Source organism: Rhagoletis pomonella, unplaced genomic scaffold (assembly GCF_013731165.1).
Source record: "Rhagoletis pomonella isolate Grant_MI unplaced genomic scaffold, Rhpom_1.0 Rhpom_scaffold_00002, whole genome shotgun sequence".
In the NCBI taxonomy this organism is placed as follows: Eukaryota; Metazoa; Arthropoda; class Insecta; order Diptera; family Tephritidae; genus Rhagoletis; species Rhagoletis pomonella.
The window spans coordinates 53,927,392-53,944,577 of record NW_023458556.1 but is presented as its reverse complement, the minus strand read 5'-3'; positions in this window follow the sequence as shown (position 1 = coordinate 53,944,577).

The window sequence follows — 17,186 nt, the reverse complement described above, 5'->3', positions numbered from 1 at the left end:
CTCCAGGCAGACGTATACGCTATCAGGGTGCGGAGATATAGTAATTAAGAACAGGAACTATTACAATGAGAACTCCTTCAAAAGGATGGGACTGATTGGTCTGAAATCCTTCGGAGATAGGTACATTATTTCGCTTAGATTCATCCATAATTTGGATTATATGCAGTTGGGAGAAATTATAAACCGACTCTCAAAAAGGCTTGAAACTATTAATCGTCCAGTGGAGACAACACATTTACAGCCTCTATCTATCTATCTAGGTGTACAAATTGGCCGAATTGATACCGGTTAGAATTTGATTGGAAAATCGGTATTGAGAAGTTCGTTTTTTTATCTAAAATGAATTTTCGAAGTAATTTGTACAAATAAAAAATCAGATACGTAAATACATATACATACATATCTGTTTGTGGACCATACACATTCAACGCAATTAATACAATGAAAGTATAAGAGTTGTTTTCAGTTAGAGCACATAACCATGAAAAAAATATATTTGCATTAATTGGAGATAAATACTTCGAATTGATTTATGCAAAAATTCTACCAAATATTTTTTGAGTTGTGTTCCTTTTGTCCTAAAACATGGGCATATACATATACGTATAGTGTGTTAACTTTACTGATTTAACAATTGGATTTCTACTACACTCTTCGACATAGAGAGGCACAGGTAAGCTTGTCCTCATGCGGTGTCATACTAACACGCTTTTTCTTTTAATTCCTCATGTGTTTTTACAAGGAGAATGCATCGAACGCCTAACCTTGTAGCGTGGAATTTATATCCAACACTTAAACTCCTTGTCTGTCCGGTGTGTCGTATACCCCCCCAATACTACCGTCAGGTATTTCTTCGAGAAGCGGTTTGAGCACTAAGCTTGATCGTACGTTCCTGTATTAGCGCACTTCATCATAAGTCACACTAGCTTGGCACCCACTTACTGTAAATCTCTTAACCCACCCTCTCCCTCCGTCATAATCCGCAGCATTTGTTTCTACTCCACACCCCTACATTTAGGTCAAGAGTCAGAGCCGTGCGTACGTGGAATCATTTCTGTTAACAAAGCTTTTAAGATTCCATTTCAATAGAACACTGAAAAAATTGCAGGTCTGTGGCGGAGATATTGCTCTACAACCTCCCACTTGTGGGAGCTCACAGGCGTCAATATGTTTTTACACAGGCCCGAGGCTATTATGAAGCGAATGAAAGCCGTCGCAGCATATGGTTAACCAGCAGCTGAGCTACTCAAGTGGATACATATGGCGGAGAGGAGCTAGACACCGCAAGAATGCACGCAAAAGCACAGCTCGGTTTAGGCCCTACTTCTGGGCACCTACGAAGTGAGCGACAACTTTGATACTAACGCCTCTTTTCCATTTAAGTAGGACAATATAGTTAAATATCCTTTACAAGTCTTTACTAACATCTTTGGTCTGTTTTTGTTTGCCCCAAATTGATGAAAGCTTCCTTTTTGGATGTTGAATATAAGCACACACACATATTATGCACATTAGGGTGGTAAAAAAAGTCGGAATTTTAATGCTCTCCCCCCTATACCGAAAAAAATATGAAATCGAAAAACATTTAAAGGTCGCCCAAAGCGCTTAAGGTTTTCAATGTGTTATATATGGGAAAAACAACTTCTCGTAGAAATGGTAAAGAATTATTGAAAATCAATATTTTTTCGATCGGAAAACTCTGGTTATCTTTAAGAGACTTCCAGTAATAATATCCAATTGTCTATTTAACCGTTTATAATTCTAAAGATTTTTTATTGCTAAAAGTTCAGAAATGCAGGTACTATTTGCTAATTTTTTTTTAGCTATATACTGGGCACTTTTGGCACGGGTTGACTCAGTTTTGACACTTGTGATAGAATAACTTATATTTACGCTCTAATTACCGAAACAGCCCGCAAAGCGTGTGGGAAATGCATGTCAAAACGCATATCTTCACATTAAAATTAGTAAAAAAAAAAAAAAAAAAATTCCAATTTTTACAGTTATTTTCATATCGGTCCAGCGCCCGCAAATCTTTATATTTTTTCCGAAATATTTTGGAGAAAGTCTTGAAATTAATAAATTTTATAATACCGTAATTTCTTTTTTTGGATGAGGTATCCTAATGTGTATACGCAAGGTATGCTGCTACGGTTGAGAATCTGTAATTTTATTTGATTCCATTTAAATGTGCAGCTGTTTGAAAATGATATACTTAAGCACCCTTACAAGCACATTAATATACTACATGTATGTATGTACATACTTACACATACGATTATTTGTAGATATTTGCATATCCTGTACGCATGAGTGTCCTTTACAAATGGACCTGTGTTGAAGGATGTTGTTGCTGACTGATGTATGTGCGTCAAAGATAAAAAAGGACCTGAGACTATCACTCGCCGCGCCCAGCTGTTAGCTGTTGCTTGTTTAAAAGCTTCCCTCAGTCTCAATTTATAAATCAGTGTGTGTGTGTGTGTGGGTGTTAGTATTTAATGATATGCACATAAGGATGTTGAAATTATTTAAATTTGCCAAAACTTTTCTTTTAACTCTTCACTCATTCCATATTATTTAGTTTTTATCCAATACGAGTATTCTGTTGACAAGAAAAGTAAATTCGTTTTCAAATGTCTGGAGGTACTTTTGGACAATGTGTGAATGTATTGACTACATACTTATTTATATACTAATGTAAAGGGCAGTGAAAGGTAGGATTCTATGAAATTTCGTAAAGTTATGAGTAGCTTAAGCATTTCCTTTTTTTTTGCTTTTGTTTCGTTGCGATCAAGTATGCACAAATAAATGTAAAGTTTTGTGGGCGAAACTAATGCAATACGGGTAAATCGTTGAGGTATACTACTTTTAAACCGACGTCCATTCGCAATTGTAAAAGCGCAAAGAAGTTCGCAATGATTTTACCGAAATTTATGTTGGAAGGAAAAGGCCTCTTGCAAATGAGTTAGACAAAGTATTTTGTTCGACATTCCACCTTCTTCGATGCCTAACGTACATACACGTGAATAGATCCATAGGTCTTGCGTAGAATAGTTCTCTGAATAGCTCGCAAAACCCTTTATTTTATTTTGAACAGGTATGTAGCAGTAGCATAGCAGCTGTTTTATTTTTGTTTGCGAATTTCGTCTTTAAATTTTAATTTTTGTTTACATTTTACTTAAAAGGGTTTTAAATCCTCTATCCTTTGTAGAAAAAATTGGCAAAACCGTATAATTTGACGACAAAAAACAACTAAAAAGAAAACAATTAAAAGAAACGTAACGTCCGCAACGCCATGATTTGCCCATATACATATACATACAAGGTGAATTCATATGTGGTGGTGTTACTAGAACAACTGATTTGATATTTTTGTCTCTACACTAGTACGGCAGAATGTCAGACAATACGAAATGGCAGCACTAATGCAAAAAAAAAATCGATAACAAAATACACGGGCTTTTACTTACATATATGCGATTGCTACCACTTATATGAAATCGCCTTGTATACAAATTCAGTAAGAGATAAAACTTTCATAAAACTCTTTCCGTTAGCATTCATATTTTATTATTTAATATAACTTGGGTATAACTTAGCTAAATTCGAATTTTCATACAGGTGGCAACTATTTTCAAAAGTATTTTGAAACTAAAATCGTCCTAAATCTCCTTCGTCTGACATTGTGATACCTATTTCAATTAACTGATGAATTATGTTGAATTAATGTATGTATGTATGTTGAATTAAATTTTTCAAATACATGGCAACTCATCTAAGTATAGTTCAAAAAGAAAGTATTTTCAATACCACTTCGATCGGTACAAATCACACTTCATGGAGAGCTGCGCCATCAATGGTTGGGGCCAGTTACTTTTCGACTTCCTTATTAGCACTACACTCGTTATATGCAATAGGGGCAACGACCCCACGTTTATCACCAAAGATCGACAGGAGGTATTAGATGTCACTCTGGTCTCGGAGAATGTGTGGAGCAGCTAATACGGAACTGGTTCTCCAGGAGCACTCCTGTTCCGTTCACCGATATATTCAATTCGATCTAGGCAAGACTGAATAGAAGGAACCCCCAAGTAATATTAGGAATATTAAAAATACGGATTGGCAAGTACATATATAGGCAAGAGTTAGGGAAACTTCTATCCCCAAACCTTGCTCCAGGCACACGCGAAAATTGGAAGGAACTGTTAGACGGTCTTGCAGGCGCATGTTGTAGGGCACTAAATCAAGCTGGCCCAGTTAGGAAGCGCAGAGGTAGGAAGAAACCACATTGGTGGGTTCAGAAAATCGAAGGTCTGCGAAAGTTTTGAAGGAAGTCCTTAAATATAGCCACATTTTCCAAAAGTGAGCAGCAATGTGAGGCGTATAAAATGAACCCCAGGACTATAATAGATCGCCAAGGAAGGGGAAGAGAACCTCTTCAAGAGACTTCTGCAGCAACGTGAAATCAGCCCCGGAGGGGAGCAGGCTTAGGAAGGTACTCTCCGGGGCACCCCGGGATGTCTGCAGTAAATCCAATGGCACGTGGACAGAAACTGGAGAAGAAACCCTGGATCTACTCATGGATACGCACTTTCCTGGTGCCACCACTGATAAACCCGAGGCTCTACAAATGTATAAGGAGGCTGTACGAACTGCAGAAGAGGTGAACAGAAAACCTCTCATACTTTCAAGCCATACAAGTTCCCAGGACCAGATCGGGTCACTCCTATCCAGCTGCAGCAAACGTTAGAATGTAGCACAATATGGCTGCATGCTATAATAGAAGGAGTTCTCACTCTCAAGCACATACCGACCAAATGGAGGGAATTGAAAGTGGTATTTATTCTCAAGGACTTCAGACCAATAACATTGTCGTCCTTTCAACTAAAGACAATGGAGCACTTTTTAGAGCTCCATATTAGAGATGCGGTAACGGACAAGTTGATTGCAACAAAGAATGCCTATTTATACCCCTATAGCCCACAGAAACAGCGCTCCATAAGATTTTGGCGCATATAGAAAAATCACTATCTTTCAAGGAATATAGTCTTGCAGCATTCCTAGGCATAGACGGTGCTTTCAACGACATCTTACCCTCATCAGGTGGCACTTGTAGACCAACTGCTCAGATGCAGGTTAGTTCAGGCTGATCTGGTGGGGATATCGATGAGTAGGTTTGTCAGTAGGGCTAGACAACATGGTGCTGTCCTATCTCCTCTCCCATGGGTCTTGGCAGCAAACCAACTGCTCAGAGGCATGGAAGAAGAGGGGGCTGCAATTTCATTGCGTATACTGACGACCTCGCATTAGTCATAAGTGGTAAATTTCCGCAAACATTATATGGCGGTATGCAGGGAATACTAAGAGGGTGTAAAAGTGGGTACAGAAGGTAGAAGGTTCCAAATTATTGGCAGATACGGAACCTGCAATCACTGAATCGGCGAAATATCAATTGGTTATATACTGTCGTGGTTAAGTCAATTCTTTTATAGGAGTGGTGGCCTGTTCTGATCAAGAAATCAACTACCATCACGGTACAAAAAGTGAAGAGGACGGCCCTACTGTGGATTAGTGGGGCCCTGCGGACAACATCCACAGGAGCGATGTGTATGATGTTAAACATAATGCCCATAGACATTATGGCGAATCAAACTGCAGCTCGCGCAGCCGCCAGACTGCGGACCCTATCCAGCTGGAAAGCGAATCATTGCGGTCATACATAAATACTGGAAGGGCTTACCATGCCGGAAATAACGGATTATTGCCTGCGGGCAACGACGACCTTCGACAAAGGGAATAAGGTAGCAAACCCTAGAAGAGAACAATGGAACCTGGGCATTCCAGGATCCAAATTAGATAAAAAGGTCAGAGATGGAGTGTACTCGGAATTAGTTGAAGTCATTTCGCCTTTCGGACCACTGTAGCCTCTTTAAAGCTGAGCTCGTTGCCGTAGGGGAGGCTGACGAGTGCTTAAGAACAGGATCGGTAGGGTTGAATAACATCTACATCTTTTCAGATAGCCAAACGGCTTTAAAAGCTCTGGATTCTGCCCCACATGTAACTCGGAAACTGTAGTGAGCTGCCGCAAATAAATCAACGTCATAGCTGAGTAATTCACTCTTCACCTGGTATGGGTGAGGCAGTGAGAAGGCGGATTAGCTTGTAAGGAAGGGCACTTCCCTTACACGTTCGCCGCTGCAGAGATGAGGAGTATCCTGATTCAGTAAGGTACCTACTTTGCGAATGTCCTGCACTGGGAAGGAGCAGACTAAGGTTTATGGGCGCCGGAATCATTGGCGACCTGAGCGATATAGTTCGCATAAAGATACGGCAATTGCTCGAATTCGCCAACTCCACACTTGGGCCCAATGATGGGTCTAAGTATGCCGGTGTGTCTACCAGCAGCCACTGTAACCTAACCTAACAGGCGGCAACCCTCTTCAAACACTCCAAAAATATTCTAAATGTTCAAACTACAGATTTATTAACATTATTTTGTGTTACATCCGTATTTAAATATTTACTATAACTTGCGTATAATTTAATTTTGTTCGAATTTTCAAGCTGGAAACCTTCTTCAAAATTATTCGCCTGACTCCAGATGGTTACATCTTATTGAGAATCTACAGTCTAAGTCCATAAATTTTACACTTAATTTTTGAAAATCGAAAGAACAGTGCAGATCCGATGGCATTCACTAAAAATGCCTTCGTGTATTATATATATAGATATGGTATAAGCTGGCATCCATTTCGTGTCATATAAATACTTACACTCGTATCTTAAGGTAAATAATTTCTTCACTAAATACTCTTAAACATCTCCAATCACTCCTGCCTTCCGGTTACCTGTAACTACAATACGCATCAGCGTGCACTTCCGGCATACTTACACACACACACACACACACACACACACATACATACACTTAAAAAATAGTCGTACGTGTAAGTGTATTAATGTCCTTTTCACATTTTACAAATTGGCTCAATTGCAACTTTATGTCACACACTTGTCCACTCACTCACTCACTTGCTTTGTTCGGCCAGTTCGGTCAAGCGAGGCAATAAAAACGAACGGAATATGGTAAGAATAATGAAAAGCTATAAAAAAAAACTCACAGAAGCAATGCCGAAAAAGTGAATCAACAGCAACTTTTACCGCCATATGTGTCCAATTGTGGGCAGTCGTCGGTCGGGTCATTTCTCTTAATGCGATGTGGCCGCCGCCAACTCTCCTGTCCTGTCTTGCTCGCGCGTTTCATCTATCAGTGCGAGTAAATCAAGCAACAACATGGCCATATCTGTGTTTGTCCGCATAGTCTTGCTGATCAGGATAATAATAAACGTTTGCGCGCCATTGTAATAACAATGCGTCTCCAGCCACACACATGCGCACCACTGTTTGTATGTAGGCGGATAGCTTGCTTAAACAGAGCAGGAGGTGTCCGTTTCCACACATCATCGGGGTATCATAGCACAAAATTGTATTACACCTCAATAACAACGGTCAGGACATGGCGATATCCTGGACACGCGAAGGCATTTTCACACACACGTACGCGCACGCATACGGGCATAAGTATGCACACACAGATATTCGCTGCCCTGGCATCGGCATGCGGGGTGACTGTGACAAGTGATGCGTGTTTTGTTGCGGCGCTCCTTAAGTGGTAAGTGTCCTTTTGCATTGTCCTTGTTGTCTCGCATCTTTTTTTTGTCACAATTTTTATGTGCTTTTTTCGCCATTGCCTTGGGTTGCAATTTTTGCTTCAGTTTTTTATTTGTATTTTTTTTTTCATGCTTAATTGAATGGGTCACTCGAATTTCAATGGCCTTCCGCATCTCACGCCCACTTCATAATGGGTAGACTTCGACTTTTTCCCTTGTGCGTCCAAATCGATGATGATAATGATGATTCCAATAGCCTGTTCTTTTTTTTTGGAAAAATCAATTGTGTGTGTGTGACTGTGTGTGCCGTTTTGTGTCCAATATCCTTAAGGCCAGTGCTCGCCACGTACATATGTGTTTCCGTTTCAATTGAAAATAAAAAAAGTTTCGATTCAATTTTGAACTTCGTGAATGCAGTGGCTACAGTGGGCTCAATTTAGATGGTAGACTGAGATAATTCGGGATGTTTATATAAGTACTTGTATTGGAAGTAGCCAATACTCTGCTTGGTCTCAGACGCCTGAGATGAGCCCTCTCTTATTAAGATTTCCCTCGATGATCGCAAAGGTTCAATGTGATGCCCAGAAGAAAGCAGTTTAACAAGATCCATTTCTACATGGCTTTAAAACCGTTCCGATTTTTTGAAGGAAATGGCCTCTCAACAGATTCCCATCCCGGGTATCAAGAGATTATTGACCTACGTTTTTGAAGCCATGCGAAACTAGTTTTTAATTAAAAGAATCATTCCGTTGTTTAAGCCAAGATTAAAAGTCTCATCCCAGCACGTCTGACTTTCCGGACTTTTTTTTTACTTTAAAGAAAACTGTGAATACTTTGCTCTCTCAATAAATCAAACAATATCTTTTTGCATATCCAATCAGCTGATGAGTTTAAATCTGTGGCTCCTGTCGGAGGATACTATTTTTCGTATATTTTTATTTGGGGCTCCTAAACCTGTCGCCTTTTTGGCAAATAGTTTTGTCTGTGAGAAGCCGTATTTTCAGTTTAAGGAGCCTCAGTTAGCCCTGTAATCTTCATTCATGGATATATTTCCAAAGTAAACTTGATGCTTCGTAGTCCACCTACTGTCAGTAGCGCCTGTATCCTTCTCCTAAACTTGTGAGAACAATAATCTATGAGGGGCTTCTATGCTTGGTCTTAGCTCCGCAAACTCTGTCGCGTACTATTTCCACGCGCCTTCCTATTCTTACATATTTTCCGGAACCGTAATGCAGCACAATACAGCATAAATTAAAGGATGTTGAGTCAGCAATAGAAATCTCACCTACCAAAAAGCAATCGGCTTAGCATAAATCCCGCTCATCCTCCAGGCCTTGACGAAGCCTTAAACTCGCATGGTGGTACAAGGAAATTTACAAAGACGAGGTGTGAGGGAACTGCTTAAGCTGGAAAATCAGGCCGACTGTGAAGAGCGACGGAGAGAATAAAAAAGAAAGTAGGATAGTTAAAAGAGGTTTCGGGTTGGAATTCTGTGATAGCATTAAGAAAAATTGAGAAACGACAATGCCTTTGGAAGAGTCCGGCAAACTTTCCTGCAATGCAATCTTTGATACGGAAAACCAACAATAAATGAACGAAGGACAGCATGGAAATACTGGAAGCACTTAAATCAGCTTACGCTCTTGGCCGCACTGAATCGGTAGGACTATTCGAATATTTTAATCCATAAGTCGAATGGGCAAAATCCGCTGTCGAAACCTAGGAAGGATTTGACCAGTGGGGGACCCCAGGGGGGAGGGGGGCGGTGTGGAAATTGGGATCAGTTTTTCTAATTCACTGAATTTTCAAAATTTTGAAATTATGTACTTAATTTTAAATTTTTACTTTTTTTGTTGTATTTTCGAATTTGTATTGTTTTACATAGTTGAAAGTCACAGCAATATTTTCGCAGGTTTAGAAAACAACGAAAATTCCAAAATTTTGAATTTTATAAAATTATTAAATTTCTTGAGATATCTTATTTTTAGGATAATTTCTAAAATTTCAAAAACTATCAAAATCCGGGAGATTCTAGAAATTTTGGTAAAATCAGAATATTGAAATGTACAAAATTGTAGAGATTTTAGAAATGTTTATATTTTCCAAAATTTTGAGAATTGAAGAATTCCAAAATTTTTCCACTTTTCTGAACTTTTTCAAAATTTTGTATTGACTTTGTTATAAGTTTGAGAATTTTAAATTTTTTGAAAATTTTGAAAACATCAACGTCCAAAAATTTTTTGAAACTTCAAGAATAACGAAAATTTTTAAATTTTCGAGAAAGACGAAATATGAAAATGTTTTCAACATTCGAAAACTTTTAATTTCGTTTGATCAATTTTGTATATTCGACGCTTTTACTAACAATAAATTTGTTAGAATTCCTTCAATTCTCAAAATTTTTGAAAAATAAAAAAATTCTAGAAATCTAGTATTCATCAATATTTTAAATTGCGGTGATTTTTAAATTTATATACACGATATGTTGTAAACTCCCAACCCGTCCATCAGATTGCTAGGCGGTAAGAGAATAGGGTCGAACGAAGAGGTCACCGCTAAAATAAACGTTTAGTTTAAGGATCTTGAAAAACTATTGTTTGGAAGGAATTAAAAAATTAGAAACACGAGCTGAAAGGAGACTATATCGAGAAACAAAACGCCTTTTTTCCGAAAAATATATACATCTTTTATTAAAAAATCACTGGCTTTTCGAATTGCCCTCGTAGAAACGTTTTTGTTTCAGATTCAATTTTTTAGAAATATAAAAGATTTAAAATTGATCATAAAAATGCAGTGGCCATTAAAACGATTAATTTTGATTGAAAAACTAAAATCACGAAATAACGATTACATTTTACGAAAGAAATTAACATAAAAATTTAACGATTATTCTCGATGGAAAAATAAATAAAAATCAAAAAATAAGGTTTTGCATTGACCTAAAAGTAAAATTCTCGTTATTTAACGGTTATTTTCAGTCCGTGAAAAAAAAACAGAAGCATTTACAATATCTGTGTGTGGGCGTGTTAAACCCGCTTCCGGTCGAAACCGCAAGTCGGTGATGGTACAAAAAAATAAAAAGGGTAATAGGATGAATATGTAGTAAGAATGCTTAATAGACACTTTTCCCACTGTGCGAAGCTTATTTGTATCTACTTACCGTCGTCTCCTCATCAATCAAGCGCACAATAAGAAGAAGATTACAAATGGCAATGGTCAATTTTATTGTATTTCAAATTTGGTCATTATTTTTTAGTCCCATTTGTTGTTGTTATAGTAACAGTTGTTGTGGCAAATGTTATTGGTGGAAATGAAAAAAAAAATTGCCTGATATCCTAAACTTTTTTGCGATTATACTTAAATATGTATGTATATATGTACATATATATGAACATACACATATACACTAATGTGTGTCGCTTTTTCGATGGTCAGCGACAATTTATTGGCAAAGTTTAATACGGCTCCAAGCAACCTTTTGCCTTTTTAATGCTGAATATCAATAAAATAGCAAAACCAAAACTTTACAGGCATTTGCTTATTCGCCGCACGTAATGTGCCGTCGAAAAAAAAACGAATACTGCTGAATTTTCATCACGGTTATACATAGGTTAGATGGAGTAACACTTAAACGCGACATTGGCATTTTTAGCAGGGCTTTCAATTAAGTAACTACAAATTACAAATCACATTAATGAATTGCTAAAAAAGGACAGCTGATATCCAAATTGCTTGTGACATTGTTCCAATACGAGTAGATTAAGAGAATATGGGAACTTATTTTGTTTCTGCACATTTATGGATACGAGTAGTAGTAGGAGCGCAGGAGAAAGGCTATTTAACGCAACCCTCTTCAATTTGTTTGCCAAAAAGAAAGAAAAAAAATGGGGTTCCGCAAAAACTCTACCCTCCCACCAGCTTTTCAGATCAACAACTAAACACAAATATACTTTTGTGGCCGTGTTCGCGAATTACTCGCGCTTTGGCAGTGGGGCGGGAAGGGTGGTACTTTTTAACCTAAGCAGTTGCCTTCTGACGTCAAATTACCTAAATATACATACATACATGTATGTAAGTAATTTGCCATTTCAGTTTATTATAAAAAAAAAAAAAACATCGGCTAGTAAAAAAGAAGAAAACGAAAATAAATGTTGTTGATCAATGGAAACAAACCATAAAACGCGGTTACGGCTCCCATGTGTGTAATCGAATCCGAGTCGTGCGTAAGCGCGCTGCTTTATATTATGCATTTCTAGGCAAATATGTTCCTACATACATATGTATATGTATCAGTGCGTTCGTCGACGTGGTGTGAGATAAAGTTTGAAGCTATTTGGTTGTGCTTTTGGATAGGGCGAAATGTTTCAAAGTTTAACTTTTTGCAGTTATGTATGTATATTGATTTTTAGCCAAAATAAAAATGAAGATATTGATGCTGTTAGACGCATGTACTCATGCACGTATTAGAGATGTAACAGATACGCGGAAGCTATTCAGTTTACCGGATATCAGGTCTAAATTTACTATTCGGCCGAATGCCGGATAGTTAATCAATATCCGGCCGAAATTTTCTCAATATTAAATATTTTAAGTAAATAATGTTTGTTAGGCAACTAACAATAACCTAGCGACTAATTTTGGCGTCTTTTTTTGATCACCAGGGAACGGATTTTATGGAAATTGCCTTTTTTTCTGCTAAAGAGATAGAGTATAATCGATTAAGAATGTCCACGATTTAGCTTTCCCTGATTCCATATATACACATTTGATGTTGCCTTTTTTAAGATATTAGCCTTTTTTTGCCTTTTTTAAGATATTTGCCTTTTTTGCCTTTTCTACCTTTAAAAAAGTGATTATAGCATTTACATTTTTTTTTAAGATTAAAAAATATACGCATGCCCATGCGGCTTATAGAAGCGCAGGGACCTCTTGCCAAATTGGTGTTGGAAAAATTCAAAGCCGTTTTCTCAGCTAACGTAGGCTTGAAGACAATAAGGGGTGTGTATAAAATTATAAAGGGCGAGGAAAACGCCCTTATTCCTGATAATATGAACGTTTCAAACGTTCCATATTTAAATTGGGCTCCACTTGTATCAACTTACGTCGAGCGCACTTTTAATACATTCAAGGCTTTTCTTCGCGAAAATCGAATGAAAATGCTGCCAGAAAACTTCAAAATGCATCTTGTGGTTCAATGTTACTACAACTATACAGATTAAAGTTTTATGAGTTAGAAACTCGAAAGGATAAAATATTCAAAGATTCAAAAGTACAAATTTTTCATATAATGAAACTAGTTCATAGTTTTTCTCTTTTTACTTGTAATATAAACATTTCTAAAATAAATATATTTTTTGATTTTTCTTCGTATTTTGCTTTTTTTGCAATACCTTTTTTTGTGCCTTTTTCGCTATTTTGTTTTGCCTTTTCGTGCCTTTTTCGCTATTTTATTTTGCCTTTTCCAGCCTATTTTGTTATTTTATTTTGCCTTTTTTATATCTTTTAGGTCCTAAAAATCCGTTCCCTGTTGATCACCTTTCTAGTAGCAAGTAGCAAATAACAAAAAACACAAAACAAAAACTTAGAAGGACGTTCAATTTGTAAAATGATTAAAATTATTAAACAAAATTAAGAATAGGTAGATTATGGTAAATAAAAACTAAATTCTCAGCATTTGCGGGCAATAGGCGATTTCTCTTGTTTTCGTAAACCAAGCAGCTTCGGCAAAGAGTCTCTTGCTATAGACGTTGCTGCAAGAAGCTGAAAGATAAATTTTGGCAAGCGCTGATAATTGAGAGTATTTTTTAGCATGGTAGGCCGCCAAGTGTAAGGATCACCACTGCGATCAATTCGAGCTATCTTCAAAAAGTATTCAATCTAGGTCACAAAAGGATTTTTCCTCTTCATCGCCACACTAAATATGGTTTTCATTAGCCATTTCATTGAAGCAAGTAGAAAAGGGGCGAATCGATGACTTCTATATTTATTTTGGTGACAACGAGTCAATAGACTTGTTACCCGGTCACCGCATATTCGGTATCCGGCCAAATCACTATCCGTTATAACTCTTTGCGTGTACATCGGCTTGCTATTCTAGGTGAAGAATTTAGACTGTCTGTTAGCTTCCGTACTTGTCCAATAATGTTGCGCTTCCCTCTTTATCGAAATATGAGAGCTGAAGGTAACCTCTCGTGTGCTGGTCGCCTCACTTTCTGTATACTGCCTGTGACGTAGCTATTCTATCCTAGGCAACACCATTAGGGACATTGTAAGTTGTTGAATGGGCTATAATGTCCTTTCATCCCCACAAATTTCCGGAACTTGACGCCCAACTGCAAGCAGCTAAGGACATACTGTACTCTCTGCATTCTCAGATGCTCACATTCCGCACGAGTGAACGAAGGTGGGGTTGGTCATTCTACTAAAAGGAGGCAGGCCGCTCATATGAAACCGAAAAACTCGAGACTCTTCATTTCTTCTTGAGGCTCGTGGCAATCTCTCTTCGAAAGAACAGCTATATTCTAAGGGCAGCCATGTGAAGACAGCACTCCATGAGATCGTATCAACGTTTGAAAAAAGATTGGCCATCAAGGAGTAGACGCTGGAAATTTTCAATAATGTCCTACTAAATCTGTTGCTTAATCTCGTCTTAAAGTGTGGGTATGGCGGGGACGGATGAATTTTTTTGGGCTTCTCCTCGAAAAGAGAACCATTCTTTCAGAAACGGGGTATTGGTCCGTAACTAAACATTCGACGACCAAAGGCGAGTTCTCTCCCACCTAGTATGGAATCTAACCAACAACGGATTAACAGGTGCTGGAATGTGAACACCCTATCAAACATTATCTTTGCGACTGTCCCGCCCTGGCCAGAACGTGGAACCAATCTTTTAAAAGTAGTTTTTCGAATTTCTGTTCTATTAAAAGCGCAAAAGCGCAAAAGATTCAAATTATTGATGGCGTTAATACTGGATCCGAAGTTTACAATGTCCTTTATTACTTCCAAGTTTGAACTGTTAACATAGAGGTATGTCGTAAGAAATGAGGCTTTATTCTGGGTTTTAGGAGGTGTTTTGTTTTACTCTCGTTCAACGCTAAACCAAACATTTTTTCCTTCTCCTCTGAGCTGATGAATTCTGCGATACCGGCTGTCGTTTTGCCGCCAACGATTTCAATATGGTGCCAGTACCGTTCAGATTCACACGCTTTTCGACATCCGATTTAAAAAGTTTTACGAGTTCTATTTTAAAAAAATTGGTTGGATTCGGAATAGCTCGGGGTAGCCCATGGTCATTTGGACGCAGCCGAAAGTTGTGCTAAATGATATGAATTTCTCAAGAGTCCTAGAGTTTTTCTTCGTACCAAGAAAAACGGTTTGAAGATCAACGATAAAGTATGTGTTCATCGGTTTGAATTTCCAGAGCCTTTTCTGAAATAGATGATAGATGTGAATATGTCGTAAGTGGTCTATTTTCTACTTCTGTAGCCACACTTATAAGGTCCAATCAAAGGCTTCAGTCGTTCACACACAATAAAATTACCTTTTATAAATCTTTGAAAAATAGGCGCAATGTTGACATAACCTTTGGCTCCGTTCATGTTAAGAATGATCTCCTTAGTATTTAGTTTACGGAGAAAATTTTCGACAGCCCCCTACGGCAATCTCAACTTTGCAAATCACAAAAGACATAACATTACGCTTAATGCTACTCGCAGTAAGAGCTGGTCCTCTGCTTACGCATCTGTACATATGAACCCTGTCGGAAAATAATCTACTATTCGGAAGTGTTTGAAGTTATTTATTTTTTGTACGAATTGTAGCAGCAAGTCAATTGTCCTAGCGCATCTATGAAGATGCATCAATGATTTTGCCACAAAAAAGAAACTTTTTAAAAGTCGTCGCTTACGTTTCTATAGCGGTTAAGGCTCGCTATAGAGGCTTAAAGAAAGCAGTGGTCGAAATGACAAGTACACAAAAAAATGACAGTGCTTTATACCTTTCATGAACGTTAGAAAATTTTTTAATTCAACATTTTACATATGCCTACTAAATTAGTTGCTATGGAGCTAAATAAAATTTTACCTTTATGATAAATGATATGATAGCATTTATCATATCTGAACAAGCAGTTGCATGAGAGCGGTATGATATAGTTGTCCGATTTGCCACACCCAATTACGAAATTTCAGTCGGCTATCTGGAAAATTGAGGGACCAGATTGCGTTGAAATAGACAGAGAGACCAATTGGACTCAGCTCGAGGTTCTGAACAATTTGCTATACTTTTTCGTGAATCTATCTCTTCTTCTGCTGCCGGGCATTCTCCAGCCGCATTTGTTTCAAAGTGATTTATTTCCAAATACATATATTTCAGTTGGCTAATTTTTAAGACTGTCTGCTTTGCTTTGTTCCGACAGGGTAAATATTCTGCCATATCTAGTGTATTTGTAGCAAAACGTTGGTACATTTAGAAATATGTTTACAGTGACTCAAACAAGTGACCATGTGTTTTTTTTTTAATATTCACAATGTTTTTCAAGTAATTTTTTTGTTATAATCTTTTATTTTCCATATTGTCAAACCTTTTACCAAAACCATATAATTCAAAGCTTCAAACGTTATACAAAATTTAGGAAAATTCAACAAATTTTGATTAAAATTTCAAATTTTTCAATGTGTTTTAAATAATAATTAATTTAAATAAAAATTAAAAAATTCCACTGCCCGAAGACTCGCCATTGCTACTGTTGGAGCGCCGTGAGCTAAATGATATACAAGTGGTTTCTCTCAAAATAGCTTTTTATCCCGAGTGGTGAATGAGATGCTTTGTATGTAAGTACAGTTACACCAAAAATGACCGTACGCCTCTTTTTTGATATCTAAAAATTCGCGTTGATTTTGGCTGTCCGACGCATTTTTTTTCATATAAAAAAAAATTCTGAAAAATTAACGCGATTTTTTAGAGATTTAAAATTTGCACACTATTTACTAAAATTTAAAGGGCTATAAAACTGCATACCTGAATTCTTTTTGGAAATTCGTATTAAAAAGTTTGCGATTTTGCTGGGACTTTGCAGATTTTTCTTAATTTTTGTACACAGTATCATTCTTGGATTTAAATGAAGTTTGCTAAAATATAAGCCATATTTAAATATAAAATTAACAAAAAATTTTTAGCATGTGAAACATTGCGAATATTAATAAAAAAGAGCCGTACGCTCATTTTGGGAGTGACAGTATGTGCTATAAAACTGCATACCCAAAAAGATTCATAGGCATGGGCATGAATTACGTAACTTTGAAACTGATACTGTCAAAACGATGTTGTCAAAACACTGATTTATACCTTTGTGTTGCTTTTACGTATTACTGTTACTGTTACGTGAAGCAAAACTGGAATCGAGTTGACGATATCGCACAAACGATCAAACAATTTTTGATTTTTATGAAGCAAGACAATCTCGACACGATATCGTTCAAACGATTGTCGTCATACGTGATTCATGCCCTGTATACA